Source organism: Dromiciops gliroides, chromosome 3, assembly GCF_019393635.1.
Source record: "Dromiciops gliroides isolate mDroGli1 chromosome 3, mDroGli1.pri, whole genome shotgun sequence".
In the NCBI taxonomy this organism is placed as follows: Eukaryota; Metazoa; Chordata; class Mammalia; order Microbiotheria; family Microbiotheriidae; genus Dromiciops; species Dromiciops gliroides.
The window spans coordinates 360,952,988-360,969,121 of NC_057863.1; the positions used below are offsets into that span (position 1 = coordinate 360,952,988).

General features: G+C 42.0%; 1 pseudogene; it reads right to left on the bottom strand.

The window, feature by feature from the left end:
* Positions 1-1,050: 1,050 nt before the first annotated feature.
* On the bottom strand, positions 1,051-1,980 carry LOC122750087 (annotated as a pseudogene).
* Positions 1,981-16,134: the final 14,154 nt, after the last annotated feature.

Here is a 16,134-nt window from a genome sequence, read left to right on the forward strand (position 1 = left end):
CTATCCACCCATCTATTTATCTATCTATCCATCCATCCATCATCTCTCTCTTTCTCTCTCCCTCTCCCCCTCTCTTTGTATCTAATGTATGTATGTGTATATGTATTTGTGTGAATGTGTGTATGTATCTATCTATCCATCTTTCTATCTATCCATCCATCCATCAACCCACCCATCCATCCATCTCTTTCTCTCTCCCCCTCTCTCTGTATCCAATGTATGTACATGTATGTATACATGCATGCATGCATACATGCATGCATGCATGTATCTACCTACCCCCCATCCATCCATCTATCCTTCCACCCCCCTTCCCATCCATCCATCCAGTTCTACATAATGTTCCTCCCCCATGCCTGGGATGCATTCCTTTCTTATCACCATTTCATAGAATCCCTCTTTCTTTAAGACATAGCCCAGGCACCATCTCCTACATGAAACCTTTCTGGATCCCTCCAGCTGGTAGAGCTCTCCCTCCCAAACTCCCTTTATTTAACATCTTTGTATATATTCGTAATAATTAACTTTACATTTATGTCATATATACTTGTAACTGTATCTCCCCCATTAGAATGTAGCTTTTTTTTAACCATACAATCCTTTTTATTGTTAAGTCATAAAGAGGTATCAAAATTAAAAGAGTAAAATTACAGGAGACTTAATATAACTACTAGGAGAATTGAAGTGGGAAAAGGACTAGGCACTGGGCAGAATTAATGAACATGGGAAGGATAAAGTTGGGTACAACAGTGAACATGTGCTGGAAGATACTAAGGGAGAGGATCTTGATGAGAAGTTTGATCAAAGACAAGCACCTAGGTAAAGAAATAATGGGAGATTTCTTGGTTTTTTGTTTGTTTGCTTGTTTGTTTTGTTTGTTTTATGGCAGGGCAATGAGGGTTAAGTGACTTGCCCAGAGTCACACAGCTAGTAAGTGTTAAGTGTATGAGACGGATTTGAACTCAGGTCCTCCTGACTCCAGGGCCGGTGCTTTATCCACTGTGCCACCTAGCGTCCCCTGTGGGAGATTTCTAAAACCCCAACATGTGCTTAAGCTTCGTCCACGCCATTGGTGCTGTCTCTGTCATCCTCTCCTCCTTCAGCTTCTTTTTCATCATCCTTGATCAACTCCAGGTGGTCATCACCCCCCCCCCAATCTTCATTATCATCATCATCATCATCATCATCATCATCATCCAGTAGGTCCCCCTCCTCAGCAGAGTCATCTGCACCCCCCTCAGACTCCATCTTCACATTAGTCTCATCTTTCTTCAGGGAGCTGCTGCTCTGCTCCTCTTCTGACTTATTCTTCATCTCTGTTTGCTTTGTTCTTTTCTCAGTTTTTTTCTAGGCTCTCCAATAAAGAATCCACTTTCTGTTTTATCTGGGTCAACTCTTTAATTGTCAGAAGATCATCACCTTTCAATTTGCCAGATTTGGATGAAGAGCCCCGCTGCCCACTTAGAGTTAAAGCCACTTTTGCCTCTGCGGGAAGTGTTTCCTGACACACGTTGGCGTTTTGAGGGCACCACAGCACGAGCAATAGTAGGAGGAGGTGGTACACATGCTGGGTAGCTGTACATCCTGTCTCGTTGAAAATCATAATCCAGGTCAAAGGAAGAGCTGAGTAGAGGAGACTGAGAAGGGTGTTCCGGTACTGACCCGTACGTCTCCGCAGCAGAACGCTTCACACCAGCCTTTCCTCGGTTCACTTTTGACTCTGCGGCCAGATTAATAATATCGAGTACCTGGCCAGCAATCATTCTACCATCCTCTCCTGCCACAGCAGCACGGGCATTTCATTCCTAAACATACTGCACAAAGGCAAAACCCTTATGAATAGAGCAGCCCACGATCTTGCCGTACTTTGAGAAGATGGCCTCCATATCAGTCTTCTTAATAACCAGTGTTGAGATTCTCAATGAAGACACGGGAGTTCAAGGAACGGGGATCAGTCTTGTTGGTGACACTGCTGGCCATGGTGTAGCTGAAGATCAAAAAAATCTCACTGGTGGGGAGAGGGAGAAAAAGTTGGACTCTGAATCTCCGCCTCCCTGATCGACAGCGATAAAGAAACGAACTGCGGCTCCAGACGGCCTCTGCAACCGCTGCTAAGACTTCTCCGTCCCTGTCTCCGTCTCCTCACCGAATGTAGCTCTATTTGAGTAGGGTTTATTATTATTTATTATTGTTATTTATACTTCTTTCACCAACCCTTGACACAGGGTGTGGCACCTAGTAAGTACTTAGTAAATGTTTTTCAAAGGACAACTAACATTTAAATTGTGCTATGAGGCTGGCAAAACACTTTCCTCCCACCACCCAAGTGGGAAGTGGGAAGTACACTATTACTATCCCTGCTTAATAAAGTTCAGATTAAGTGACTTGCTCAGAAGCACCTAGCCAGTGAGTGCTTGAAGCAGGCTGGGTTCTAATCTAGGTCTCTTTTGACCCCACCTAAGAGTATAGATTTAAAATTGAAAGAGGCCTCAGAGGCCACCTAGTCCAACCCTCTCATTTTAGAAATGAGGAAACTCAAACTCAAGGAGGTAAAGTGGTTTTGCCTAGGGGCACACCATCCAAGGTGGGATTTGAAGCTAAATCTTATGAATACAGAGCCAGCATGCTTCACACCCATGCTGGGTGGCCAGCCTTTTTTTTTTTTTTTTGTGGGACAATGGGGGTTAAGTGACTTGCCCAGGGTCACACAGCTAGTGTCAAGTGTCTGAGGCCGGATTTGAACTCAGGTCCTCCTGAATCCAGAGCTGGGGCTTTATCCACTGTGCCACCTAGCTACCTCTTGCTGCTACTTTTGAAGCCTTCAACAGAGGCCACATTTGAATTCAGAGTCTCAGAGGGTAGTACTGATAGTCTGGGTTCAGACCATCCACCCACTGTGTATTTAAAGGAAAGAGCCCTGGACCTGGAATCAGATCCAACCTCAGACACTAGCTGTGTTAACCTGGCCCTAGTTTCCCCATCTGTGAAGTGGGGATAATATTATCATCAACTTCCCAGGGTTGTTGTGAGAATAAAATGAGGCGATATTTGTAAAGTGCTTTGCAGACCTTAAAGCACTCTCTACATGTTAGCTAGGGGCTATTATGAGAATGTCCTGCTCCCACTGAGGGGTGAGGTGGAATTATTGAATGACTGAGCCTTTTCACAGGCCATTGGAGCTAAAAAAGGCTCTAGTGATGATTTAATCCACCTCATCTCATTTTACAGAGGAGGAACATGGTTTCTTAGACCTAGAGCTGGGAGAGACCTCTGAGGTCATCTGATTCAACTTTCTCATTTTATAGATGAGAAAACTGAGGCCCAGGGACAGTGAGGGTTCTTTGGACTCTGTCTCCAAACTGGATGTAAGTGGCTTGCCCAAAGTCCCACAGCTAAGTCAGTCAATAGCATTGCCAGGATTCCAACCTGATTCCAAACACTGTACTCTTTTCAATGGGGCTCAATTGAACATTGAGCATATGAAAGGAGATTGACAGGAAGTCTATTTGTTCCTCCTTTTACTGTTCTTGCCAATAATGATACTAACACTGTTTTCTGTATATGTCCTAGTTGCAAAGATCAGACAGCTGCTGTGCAAAGTAGGGAGTGTGGCCAATTTGTTGCCCTACCAGGCTACAACTAGGTCGAGGCAATCAGAGCTTTGCCCCAAGGTGCTGAATTTAGATGACATCAATCAGTTTGAAGTCTTTCAACAGAGTAGAAAAAAATAGAGCTTAGCACTTAGTTAAGAAGAATGATTAGTTTTAAAAAGTAGATAACTTTGAAACCCCTCCCCCATATATCTCTATCCTCCCTTTCCCTCTCAAAGTGGTAGCTTTCTTCAGAAGTAGTCTTACAACAGTGTCCTGAAGTCTGTCACCTTCTAAGGGACAGTATCCTTATCCCACCTTTCAAATGAAATCACAATGTGTCCCATTTACCCTAAGCACTAAACTTCCTAGTTCTGTCTCAGCAAACTCCCAGGCATGAAAGATGGTGTTTAACTCCACATAGCTTAAACTTTCATCTGTGTAGATGTTCCTAATTATCTTTACTTTGTTCCTCGAGTCATGTTTTCTGCTTTGTCCCTTGACCCTTTTTGATTAATGAGCAGTGTTTTGCTATTTCATTTACTTTCTCCACTTTGGTGCTTCCTAGGACACACTTGCTAGGTCTCTATGCATGACCCACCTTCCCTCCACTCCTTCATCTTTTGTTCTGATCATCCATAGGTCACATGGACATGACAGTACTCAGGTCTTTATGAAGACTGTCAATAGTGTCACATATTTTGAACTGATTCTCTGCTCCTGGCAATTGATTTGTCTTGGTTACCCACATTCTTTTGCTCAGGAAATCTTGTGACCGAAGGCCTACAAATGAAAGATAACTGCATTAGCCTTCAAGTGTGGTCTGTGGCCAGAGAACAGAGCAAGGCTAACTGGTACATCTAGGAGTAGAGGCCAGGGCTTTGACCTTGTCACTGTAAGCAACTTAGGTAACAAATGGCTTAAATATTTCCTCAAATCCAAGGTTAATTAAGTCTCTACTTCATGTCTACCCACTTTCAAACTTCCCTATTGGTGTTGAGGACACCATCATCCTTCCAATCCACAGGCTCACAACCTAGATGTCTTCCTCAGCTCCTATCTTTCACCTTCATATTCCTTCTTTTGATAATTTCACCTTTGTAACATCTCTTGAATACGTGCCTTTCTCTCTTTTGAAACTGCCAGTTACTCTAGCACAGGACCTCATCAACTGTCCAAACCTGCCCACACCTGGACTGTTGCAATAGGCTGCTGGTAAATCTGCCTACTTCAAGTCTCTCTCCACTCTAATCCATCCTCCATTCAGGTGCTAATTACGGTCATAACACTCCCTTACTCAATAAACTCCATTGGCTTTCTATCAATAATAGCATCAACTATAAAATTCTGTGGTGTTTAAAACCTTTCACCCTATCTTCCCCATCCTTTCAGTCTTTTTTTAACCTTAGAGCCCCCAATGTACTCATTGATCCAATGACAGTGGCTTCCTTAATGTTCGATGAACAAGATACCAAATCTCTCTGTTCCTGGCATTTTTTTTCTGGCTGTCCCCCAGGGAGAACCTGGAATGTCTCCTTCATCTCAGCCGAGTGGATTCCCTGACTTCCTTCAAGTCCCAGCTTAAATCTTGCCTTCTACAGTTATCCCTTCCATATCGAGTGGGTTCGGGGTTCGGCACTCCTACAATTTGGGAAATCTGCGTGTAAATTTTTTGGCCCTCCTTTTGTACCAGAGAAGCAGTCTGAATTTTTTTCTTTTTCTTTTATGGGGTGTTTATTGTACCTTATGGTAAAATTTGGGTTAAGTATTTGGTCATTGGCTATATGATACAATACTTACACATATTTTATGCATTTCTGAGTTTCTAATTTTTTTCTGTGTCATCTGCTGACCTTTGTGTGTCATCTGCAGCTTCAAAATTCCAAAAAAACCCAATTCCCTGTTAATTTCTTAGGCTGACCCACTATATATCAAAGGGGAAAATCACAATGTGGAAGGGATAACTGTACATGAAGTCTTTCCCAACACTTCTTAATTCTAGTGCCTTCTCTCTGTTAACTATTTCCTATTTATCTTGTCTATAACTCGTTCGTACATAACAATATGCTTGCTATCTCCCTCATTAGACTGTAAATTCTTCCAGGATGGGTACTGTCTTTTGACATTCTTTGTATTCGCAGTGCTCAGCAGAGTGCCTGACACCATAGATGCTTATTGACTGACAGACTGACCAAACAAATGGATAAGTGAATGAGCCAAAGAACACAGGTAAGACCATAAATAATAGAGCTGACAGATATCCTATAATCTGGGATTGTCCCACATTTCAAAGTCCTGTTCCATATCTTTTGCTTTTCTCCAAATCTTTTATTCCTACAAACTTTCTTCCTAGGCATCATACTGACTATCCTTAGACAATTATTTTAATGAATACATGACCTCATTAACGTGGGCACTCCTTCCAATGTGTAGGATTTCAACCTATTCATGCCTTCTTATCCTGTGAAACTCTTGTCTATGTCCTCCCATAAATCTTCCATAGGAGTTTGAACTACCATGCTAAGGACCTTCCTCTAGTTCTCCTAAGATTGTGGAGATACTAGTAGAACACAAATGCTGCTTTTCTTCTTCTTCTTCTTCTTCTTCTTCTTCTTCTTCTTCTTCTTCTTCTTCTTCTTCTTCTTCTTCTTCTTCTTCTTCTTCTTCTTCTTCTTCTTCTTCTTCTTCTTCTTCTTCTTCTTCTTCTTCTTCTTCTTCTTCTTCTTCTTCTTCTTCTTCTTCTTCTTCTTCTTCTTCTTCTTCTTCTTCTTCTTCTTCTTCTTCCAATTGGAGTTAAGTGACTTGCCCAGGCTCACACAGCTAGTAAGTAAGTGTCAAGTGTCTGAGGCCGGATTTGAACTCAGGTCCTCCTGACTCCAGGGCTGGTGCTCTATCTACTGCACCACCTAGCTGCCCCTGGATTGTTAATTTGAACTTTTAAAGTGGCGATGGATCTCATTTGGGAGACTGCAATCAGGACAAGATCATCCACAAATAGGTACATTTGAAGGATCTTATCTCTCATAGGGAATCCTTCTTCCACTAGGATGATGCATAGGATATTAAAGGGAGAATTGTTGAACAAAGCTCTCTCTTTGTTACTCTTTCAGGAATGATTTTAACATATGCATAGATGATACCTTGTTGGAGGAGAGCCTTTAAAATCGAACATTTTGTTCTACTAAACAATTTACTTTTTGACAGTGAAAAAACAAAAAATACAATGATATCTTGTATTGTCTCTACTATTCAATCATTTATATGATTATAAAGATGGTAGACTCTTGTTTGTGAAGCACTTTGATTTCTTCCATTAAGGATGACTTTCATTGTGTGTGGACATCATCCTCATAAACATTTTCTAGAGGTGAGAAAGTAGGCATCTGGATAAGTCCTTGTTGATATTTTCTCATCGGTAAAATTAAGGTTTTCAGCTTGGATAGAATGATCGCTTTTTGTTTTTTGTTTTTTGCAGGGCAATGAGGGTTAAGTCACTTGCCCAGGGTCACACAGCTAGTAAGTGTCAAGTGTCTGAGGCCAGATTTGAACTCAGGTCCTCCTGAATCCAGGGCCGGTGCTTTATCCACTGTGCCACCTAGCTGTCCCTAGAATGATTGCTTTTTAATAACAAAGACCTGGGTTAAAATCCTCCCAAAGACACTTACTAGCTGTGTGACTTCACCCTGTTTGCTTCAATTTCCCCAGCTATCAAATGAACTGGAGAAAAAAATGGCAAACCACTCTAGTATCTTTGCTAAGAAAACCCCAAATGGGGTCATGAAGGGTCAGGTACATCTCAACAACCACATCATGGACCTCCTGTTTGCATACTTGTACTAGTTTAGCTGTTTTTTTCTGTCTTTGTTTTATTTTGTCCCATATCTATTTCCTTGTGAGGCACATAGGGGTCTGTAACATTAAGAAGCCAAATGTGGTGGCTCTGTTGTTGATGGCTTTTTTTTTTTTTTTTTTTTGGTGAGGCAATTGGGGTTAAGTGACTTGCCAGTAAGTGTCAAATACCTGAGGCCGGATTTGAACTCAGGTCCTCCTGAATCCAGGGCTGGTGCTCTATCTACTGTGCCACCTAGCTGCCCCTTGTTGATGGCATTTTAAAAAGTTTGTTATAAAATCTTTGTAGGTCTTTTCCATTTTTTTCTACTTATTCCATCTACTTGTTTTCTTCTTTCCAGTTTCATCAGAGGCAACTCTCTAAGTGGCAGAGAAGATAATGACCTGCATTGGTAGAGGGAGTTCCTTACCTGGGAGATCTCCTATACAGATGAAATCATGAGTATAATCCCTATCTTCAATATGGCCTTTTTTACATTTTGGGGAAAACAAAGGCAGAAATTAGTTCAGGGATTTTAGGATGGGGATCCATTAGGGTCACCAGAGCAAAAAGGTAAAATTCTACCATGGCTTTATAGGAGATATATTTGTGTCTTTATTCTCTCTGGGTCTAATATCTTAAATAAAATAAACTTCTCCAACTTGGGCTCCAAGTTAGTAGCTCAACTGGGCACCAACCAAGACACACTTTGGGTAACAAGTACAATAACTTTTATTTAAATTTTAGCTAGTAAGTTCCTTATAATAACTTCTCTTGAGATGGAAAATACCAAGGGGCAGCTATTCAGTGGACTGAATGCTGGGTATGGAGTCAGTAAGACCTGAATTCAAACCTGACCTCAGCTACTAGCTAGGTGACCCTGGACAAGTCATTTAATGTGTTTGCCTCAATTTCTTTAACTGCAAAATGGGATGGTAAAACCCTCTACCTTTCAGGGTTGTTGTGAGGATCAAATGAGATTTTTTAAAAGTGCTTAGCACAGTGTTTGGCAAAGAGTAGGTGTTTTAGAAAGGATTCTTCCCCTTCCCCACTTCCTTTTTCTTGTCCTTATTCCAAACTTTCTTCACTTAGGTCTCTATACCATGAGCTCCCCTTTATAAATCTATTAAGAAAAACCATCCATACAGTATGGCAAAATGGGGATATTGCTCCAGTCCCTATGGTTTTTTGAGCATGAGCTGTGTTTATGGGAGACAACAACTAAGATTTATTAACTTGAGATCAACATTTATTAAACACCTACTATGTGCAAGGTGATGGCCTGACCTTAAGGAATTTACATTCTCCTGGAGATAGCATACTACAGTAAAATGGAGCACTGGTTCTGGAGTCTGAGGAAGTGGGTTCAAATCCTCCCCCTGATACTGCTTGTGTCACCTCCATCTAAGTCACTTCATTTCCCTGGGCAACTCTCCTCATCAGTAAAATGAGGTTGGACTATCTGTCTTCCTGTTCTTGATCCTATGAGTATATACACAGATGAATAAACCCAAAGTCATGTAAAGCACTTTTGATGAACACAAACAACCCATGATCCCTCCCACTATTCCCTCATCATCCTTGCTTTCAGACTCTACTCAGCTCTTGGAAGTAAACCAGCCATGGATCTTCGCTGCAATTGGATGCAACATCTCAGGAAAATAGGCCCAGAGCTCAAAGCCTGAGAGGGTTTGTTTAGACCACAGTTGCTGAAATTTGGACCCAAGGAAGAAAAATGCCCTGAAATTAGCCTCCCGGGCTGCCCCACCTAGCCACTCGTTTGTTTGACGATATGCAAAGGCTCTCAGGCACCTCAGACCCGCACAGCTCCTGTGGGATCTCTTTGGTAGAAGCCCCCAGAAATGGTTTTGTGCAGCACAGGACCCCCAAAAGAAGTTAAATCAGTTATAAGGATCTCCTAATATGAGGCAAGGAGAGGTTTGGTGGAGACATCAGTCCTGCTTGAAAGTTCCGCGAAGGGAGTTCAAAAGGCAAACTAAGTATGTGTGGGTTCTAATTAGGGGTGGATGGTCTGTCTGCCCAAAGGGCTTGGTTTCTGGATGCCAAGGCCCTGGGAGCTGACAGGCAGAGCTCTTTCTTTTTATAGAGAGAAAGCTACTTTTCCCAGGCAAATGACTGACTAGCCTTCCTGACAGAATGGAAGTTCAGCCTCTCCACTCACAGAGGGCTTACAGAGAGACAAGTTAGGACTTCAGCTAAGAACTCCAGTGGAAGCCCCGTAGGAGGAAAGAGAGAGAGGTAGGGAAAGGGGAAGAGCATTTCGCAAGTGTCCACTATATGCCAGGCACTTTGCTAAATGCTTCACCCTCAAGACAACCCTATGAAGTAGGGAGTTACTCCAGGCCTCCCGCTCTGTCCGCTGCAGAGATCAGCAGACATATCACAGCCACTTGGGAATAGCAAAGACATCAAGCATGACAGGGAGCTGGCCCAGTGAAAGCAGCCTGGGTACAGTACCAGAAAACACCACGGACTTTTCAGCATCGGAGTCGTGAAGTGCTTCCTTCCCACTCATGCCCTGATGACAAATGTTCTGTAGAGATGTCCACTCTTCCTGCTGGCAGTGTCATGATGTGGAAGCATGGGCCCTGGGTATATAGGGAGAACATTTGTTTGCTACTTCTCTCTCTCTTTTTTTTCTTTGTGGGGAAATGAGGGTTAAGTGACTTGCCCAGGGTCACACAGCTAGTAAGTGTCAAATGTCTGAGATCAGATTTGAACTCAGGTCCTCCTGACTCCAGGGCCGGTGCTCTATCCATTGCGTCACCTAGCTGCCCCTTGTGTGAAATGGGTAGTTGTCTCCTCTCAATGTGGATATAAGTCAGTCATACTCCCCTGACCTGTTTGTAGGACAAAGGTCTCAGATCCCCTCCTCCCCCTCAGGTTAGCAAGGTCACATGGTTCAAGGAGGCCTGGTCTCAATTAGGTCCTCTCCAGAGTTCTGTCCATATAAGGAAGTATAAGGTCCACTCCTGAGTTATGCCCATACAAGGAAGAGGGGTGGGAATACTGCGTTCCGATTAGCTAGTTTTTGCCCGTAGATTGTAACCCCGACCAGTGATGAAAAAGGGGAAGGTCCATTTGTGTTAGGGACTAGGGTATAAAACAGGGCCTGTGAGCCCCCTTTTTGGGCACCCACTAGTTGCACACTAGGGTGCCTCCTTCTCATGAGAAGAAAATAAAGCCTTTGTCACCTCGCTGCTGAGTTCCTGAGAATTATCGAGAAGAGGATGAATTTTTCCCTCACACCCTGCTACTTCTCTTACTGTTTACTAAATATCTTTGCTTTTAACTTTGCCCTTAAGTTAAGTCAATAAACATTAATTAAGCACCTACTGTGTGCCAGGCACTATGCTAAGTGCTAGAGAAACAAAGAAAGGCAAAATACTATCTCTGCTCTTAAGGAGTTCATAGCCTTCTGGCTGGTAGGGACTGACTTTTGAGTGGATATAGACCCACAGAGTACCTAGAACTTGTGGAAACTTTTCTAGAGGCCCATGTGTGAGAGGGGATGTCCACAGAGAGAAGATGTGAAGTAGAAACCCCTCTCTCCTCCTTGCTACTGCTTGTTTCAGTAGCCTTTTCTTTCCATGCCCACTATCCCCGATTTTAGGTACCATTTTGTAACCCTTCTCTGTTCCATACAAGTGTTTCTCTAATGTTTAAGTTGCAAGCCAAGGATTATGCAGAATGAGCAACTGACTATGAAATTGAGGGTCAACTATTGAGGAGTGGTGGTTCTTGACAGATGATTCTACAGAAGAGTTTTGGCTACTTTTGACAGAAGGAAGAAATATCCAGGGCTATACCTCCCTCTAACCATACCTGTCTCTCCAGGGCCTTTGCCTGAAATTGAGAAGGGTTCTATCCTATTTTAGGCTAATCTGGTCTCAGGACTCCTTACACCCCTATCATTAAGCCACTAAAGTGACTTGCCCAGGGTCACATAGCTAGTAAGTGTCAAGTGTCTGAGGTCAGATTTGAACTCAGGTCCTCCTGAATCCAGGGCCAGTGCTTTATCCACTGTGCCACCTGTCTGCCCCCAACACTAGCTTTTTAAAGACAGGAGTTGTTGGAGCAGGGAGCTGGATGGGGATGGGGATGGGGATGAGGGGAGGAATAAATAAACCAAAAAAGCAGGAGCTAGAACTGCTGTGTTTTCAGTAAAGTATTTTTTTTTTAATCTATGAGAAGGGGCAGCTTGGTGGTACAGTGGATAGAGCACTGTCCCTGGATTCAGGAGGACCTGAGTTCAAATCCGGATTCAGACACTTGACACTAGCTGTGTGACCCTGGGCAAGTCACTTAACCCCAATTGCCTCACCAAAATAACAACAATAATAATAATAACAACAATAATTTAAAAAACCTATGAGAGAATTTCATGTATATTACAGTGGTATACTAAATGTTCTGTGCCACTAGAGTACAGAAACAACATCTCTGACCTCACTCTGATAAGAGAGAACTTGCTCTGTCTGACATTGGATATTTGTGATTGAATTACAAGTCAAGGAATCCCAAGAATTTCCTGTAGTCCAATAAATTGCTTTCCTAACTAGCATTAATGGAGGAAAACACGTCCCCCCGAGCTTACAAGTAGTGGACATTCAATAAATAAATTCTGATGGATGAGCTGCTGGCTGGGCAGTAGGAAAAGATGAGGAAAAAGAAATCAGAGTGGTCTAGTGGCTTACCTTAATACTTCAAAAGAGTTGTTGTGGGCATTCTTTTAATATGGAAAGTAATCTCACTACACTTTGGAGAAGTGGAGAGCTGCCTGGCCACTTATAGCCATTTGAAGAGGAGGCTAGCACCCTCTCTGTCCCCCCTCACCCTCACTGAGGATGTTGCTCACTTTTACCAACTGAGAAAACAAAAATCTTCAGGTGAGAAAATAGAACCTTCAGCTGTCCATCAGTGTACAGCTGGGTTGGGGACCACTGCTACCAAGGACTACCCCTTACTGAGAAAATAGAGACCATCCATCTTTAGCTTTCTCATCTCCGTATACCTCAGACCTTGAAATTCCTCTATCCCTCCAACTCTTACTTTAGTCTCTGATGGAATAGGTAAGCCTCTTTACCAAGAATAATCCTTTTATGTGGTGTCCTCAATCCCATTCCTTCCTAACTCTACCAGCAGCTTTCTCCATAAATCATCCTCCTCCCTTCCCTCTCATTTTCTATCTACTGACTCCCCCTTCCCCTCCACTACTTGTAAATATGTTCAGGCTTTCCTCACTCTTTGAAAACAAAACAAAGCAAAACTTGACACTACGACCCCCTTATTTTCTCCTCCCTTTTGCCAAGTTTCTGCCAAGCTCATACTCATTCTTCAGTATCTTGTATTCTGACTTGCCAACCTTGCTGCTTGCTCCATTAAAAGTACTTACTCAAAGATTATGAATGATCTCTTTTTTAATTGAATTTTTCTCAATAAATGAAAATCTGTCTTTTCTCCCTCCTATTGCTTTCCCCCTTCTCATTAAGAAAACAAGAAAACCAAAACAATCACAATCTCATTTAGTCAATAAACATTTATTAAGAACCTACTATGTGCCAGGCACTGTGCTAAACCTTGTGGATACAAAAAGAGGTAAAAGATAGTCCCTGTCCTCAAGGAGCTCATAATCTAGTGGAGGAAACAACACACAAATACCTACAATTCAATTAAATACATTAAGTGTCTACTATGTACTGTGAAAGCCCTAGAGGACAAATAATATGAAGAAAAATAGTCCCTTCTCTCATGTACCTTACAATCTAACAGGGAAGACTACTCAGGAAAGGAAAAGGAGGGGCTGGGCTACCAGCAGGTACTAGACCCAGGGACATCTAGTTCCATGGAACCAAAACCAAACAGAGCTGCTGATGGAAAATGGAGTTGCCTGGAAAGTTCTGAAAGATCAGAGACCTTTATAAGGAAGGCTTTGGGAGGAGTTTATTGAGAAGAGCTATTAGGCTGCCAACCAAACTGAAGGTCTACAGAGCCATTGTGCTGACCTCATTATTGTATGCCTGTGAAACCTGGACAGTCTACCAGCACCATGCCAGGAAATGGAATTGCTTCCATTTGAATTGTCTTAGGAAGATTTGGAATATCACCTGGAAAGATAAGGCACCAGACACTGAGGTCCCTTCTCAAACTAAATTGCCGAGCATTCAAACTCTACTGTAGGGGGGCAGCTAGGTGGCACAGTGGATAAAACACTGGCCCTGGATTCAGGAGGACCTGAGTTCAAATCCAGCCTCAGACACTTGACACTTACTATCTGTGTGACCCTAGGCAAGTCACTTAACCCCCATTGCCCCGCAAAAAAAAAAAAAACCCACAAAAAAAACAACAACAACAAAAAAGCTATGTACAGGATGGATGAACAGGAAATAATTAATAGGGAAAACTCTAGAATTAAGAGGACTTGGGAAAGACTTCCTGTAGAAAATTGAATGTTAGATGGAACTTAAAGGAAAAAAGGGAAGTCAAGAGGCAGAGATGAGAGAGAGCATTCTAAGCATGGGAGACAACCTGGAGAAATGAAGAGAAACAAGAAGTGGGGTGTCTTGTTAGTGGAACAGCTGAGAGGCCAGTTTCACTGAATTGAACAATATATATTGAGAAGATGTTCAAAGTAGGCAGCTAGGTGGCTCCATGGATAGAGTGTTGTATCTGAAGTCAGGAAGACTCATTCTTCTGAGTTCAGATCTGGCCTCAGACACTCACTAGCTGTGTGACCGTGAGCAAGTCACTTCATCCTGTTTGCTTCAGTTTTCTCATTTGACAAATGAGCTGGAGAAGGAAATGGCAAACCACTTCAGTATCTTTGCCAAGAAAACCCCTCATGAGGCCACGAAAAGTCAGACATGACTGAACAACAAAAGGTGTAAGAAAACTGGAAAGGTAGGAGGAGATTGTGTTATTAAGGGTATTTGATCCTGTAGGTGATAGGATGACACTTCAGTTTATTGAGGAGTCAGGTGACTTGTTCAGACATGCATTTTAGGAAAATCACGTTAAAAGATGAATAGAGGATGGATTGGAGTGGGGAGAGACTTTAGGCAGGCTGAGTCACCAGCAGATAAAATGGGAGTGCTAGTTTGTAAGCCTGAGGAATGAGAGGATGGGAGGAGCTCTCTATAATGTGTATATGTGGGGCTGCTTTCAGTCTCCTATATCTATATCTATCTATATCTAGCAGAGATCATTCAATTATCTCTGTTAGGTGTGTTTTCCAGATCAGCTAGTTTTTCCTTTATTTATTTATTTTTTTGTTTTTTGTTTTTTTGCAGGGCAATGGGGGTTAAGTGACTTGCCCAGGGTCACACAGCTAGTAAGTGTCAAGTGTCTGAGGCTGAATTTGAACTCAGGTACTCCTGAATCCAGAGCCAGTGCTTTATCCACTGTATCACCTAGCCACCCCTTTCCTTTATTTTTTAAGTTGGTTTTTCTTATGAGATAGTTTAGTTTACATTTTCTTCTATTTTTTCAGTTTTTTTACTTTATTTTAACATTTCTTGTCTCATGGAGTCATTAGCTTCTATTTGGTCTATTCTAATTTTCAGGAAATTTGTTTCTTGGGCAAGATTTTTTACTTCTTGTGCCAACCTGATAATTATCTTTCCATTTCTTTCTTGAATAGATCTAATGTCTTTTCCATTTTTCCTTTAGTTCTCCAACTTCATATATTAAAAATATTTTTTAAACTCTTTTAAAAAACACTTGTTTCAGCTTTTGCAAGAATTCTAGTTGAATTTGTACCCAAGCTGTTTTTCTTTGAGACTTTGCTTGTAAAGTCTTGTAAATGTTTTGGCATCATTCTCATCTTCTGGGTTAGTGTCTTAAGCATCTCTATCATGATAATGTTTTTTATGGTGGGATTATTCTTTTCTTTGTTTGCACATTCTTCCAGTCTACTTCCTGACTTTCAGACTTTATGTTAGGGTCCTGTTCTAAGCACTTCTGGAGGAAATGCCTATTGCTGCTTTTTTAAAGGGTATTGAGTGTTGCATTATTCTAGGATCTTAGGAACAGCTCAGGCTAGAGGTTTGCAGGCTTTCGGTGCTCCCAATGTCTTCTGATCCAGGGCACAGTCTATCCCACTAGTCTGAGCTTTACAAGTTTCTGACCTGGATTTTGGTTTCAGCAACACTCCTGTGGGCTTGCTCCTCCCTTGTCATCTAGCTGGAAAGCTCTGCTGGTTCATAGAGAATTGTAGCCTCCCTGTTGGTCTGGGATTCTGCCATATTTATTCCCCTTTAGGCTTTAGACTGTACTGAGAGATGACACTGATCATTCTCAAACTGAGAAATGGTTAAAGGATATGAACAGGCAGTTTTCAGATGAAGAAATTAAAGCTATCTACAGCCATATGAAAAATTTTCTCAATCACTACTGATAAGAGAAATGCAAATTAAAACTACTTTGAGGTACCACCTCACACCTATCCAACTGGGTAATATGACAAAAAAGGAAAATGATAAATGTTGGATATGTGGGAAAACTGGAACACTAATGCACTGTTGGTAGAGTTGTGAACTGACCCAACCATTCTGGAAAGCAATTTGGAACCATGCCCAAAAAGCTACAAAATTGTGCATACCTTTTGACCCAGCAACACCACTACTAGGTCTATATCCCAATGTGGTAAAAAAATATGAAAGTTTTTTAACAGTCGGTTAGGATAACTGAAAGACG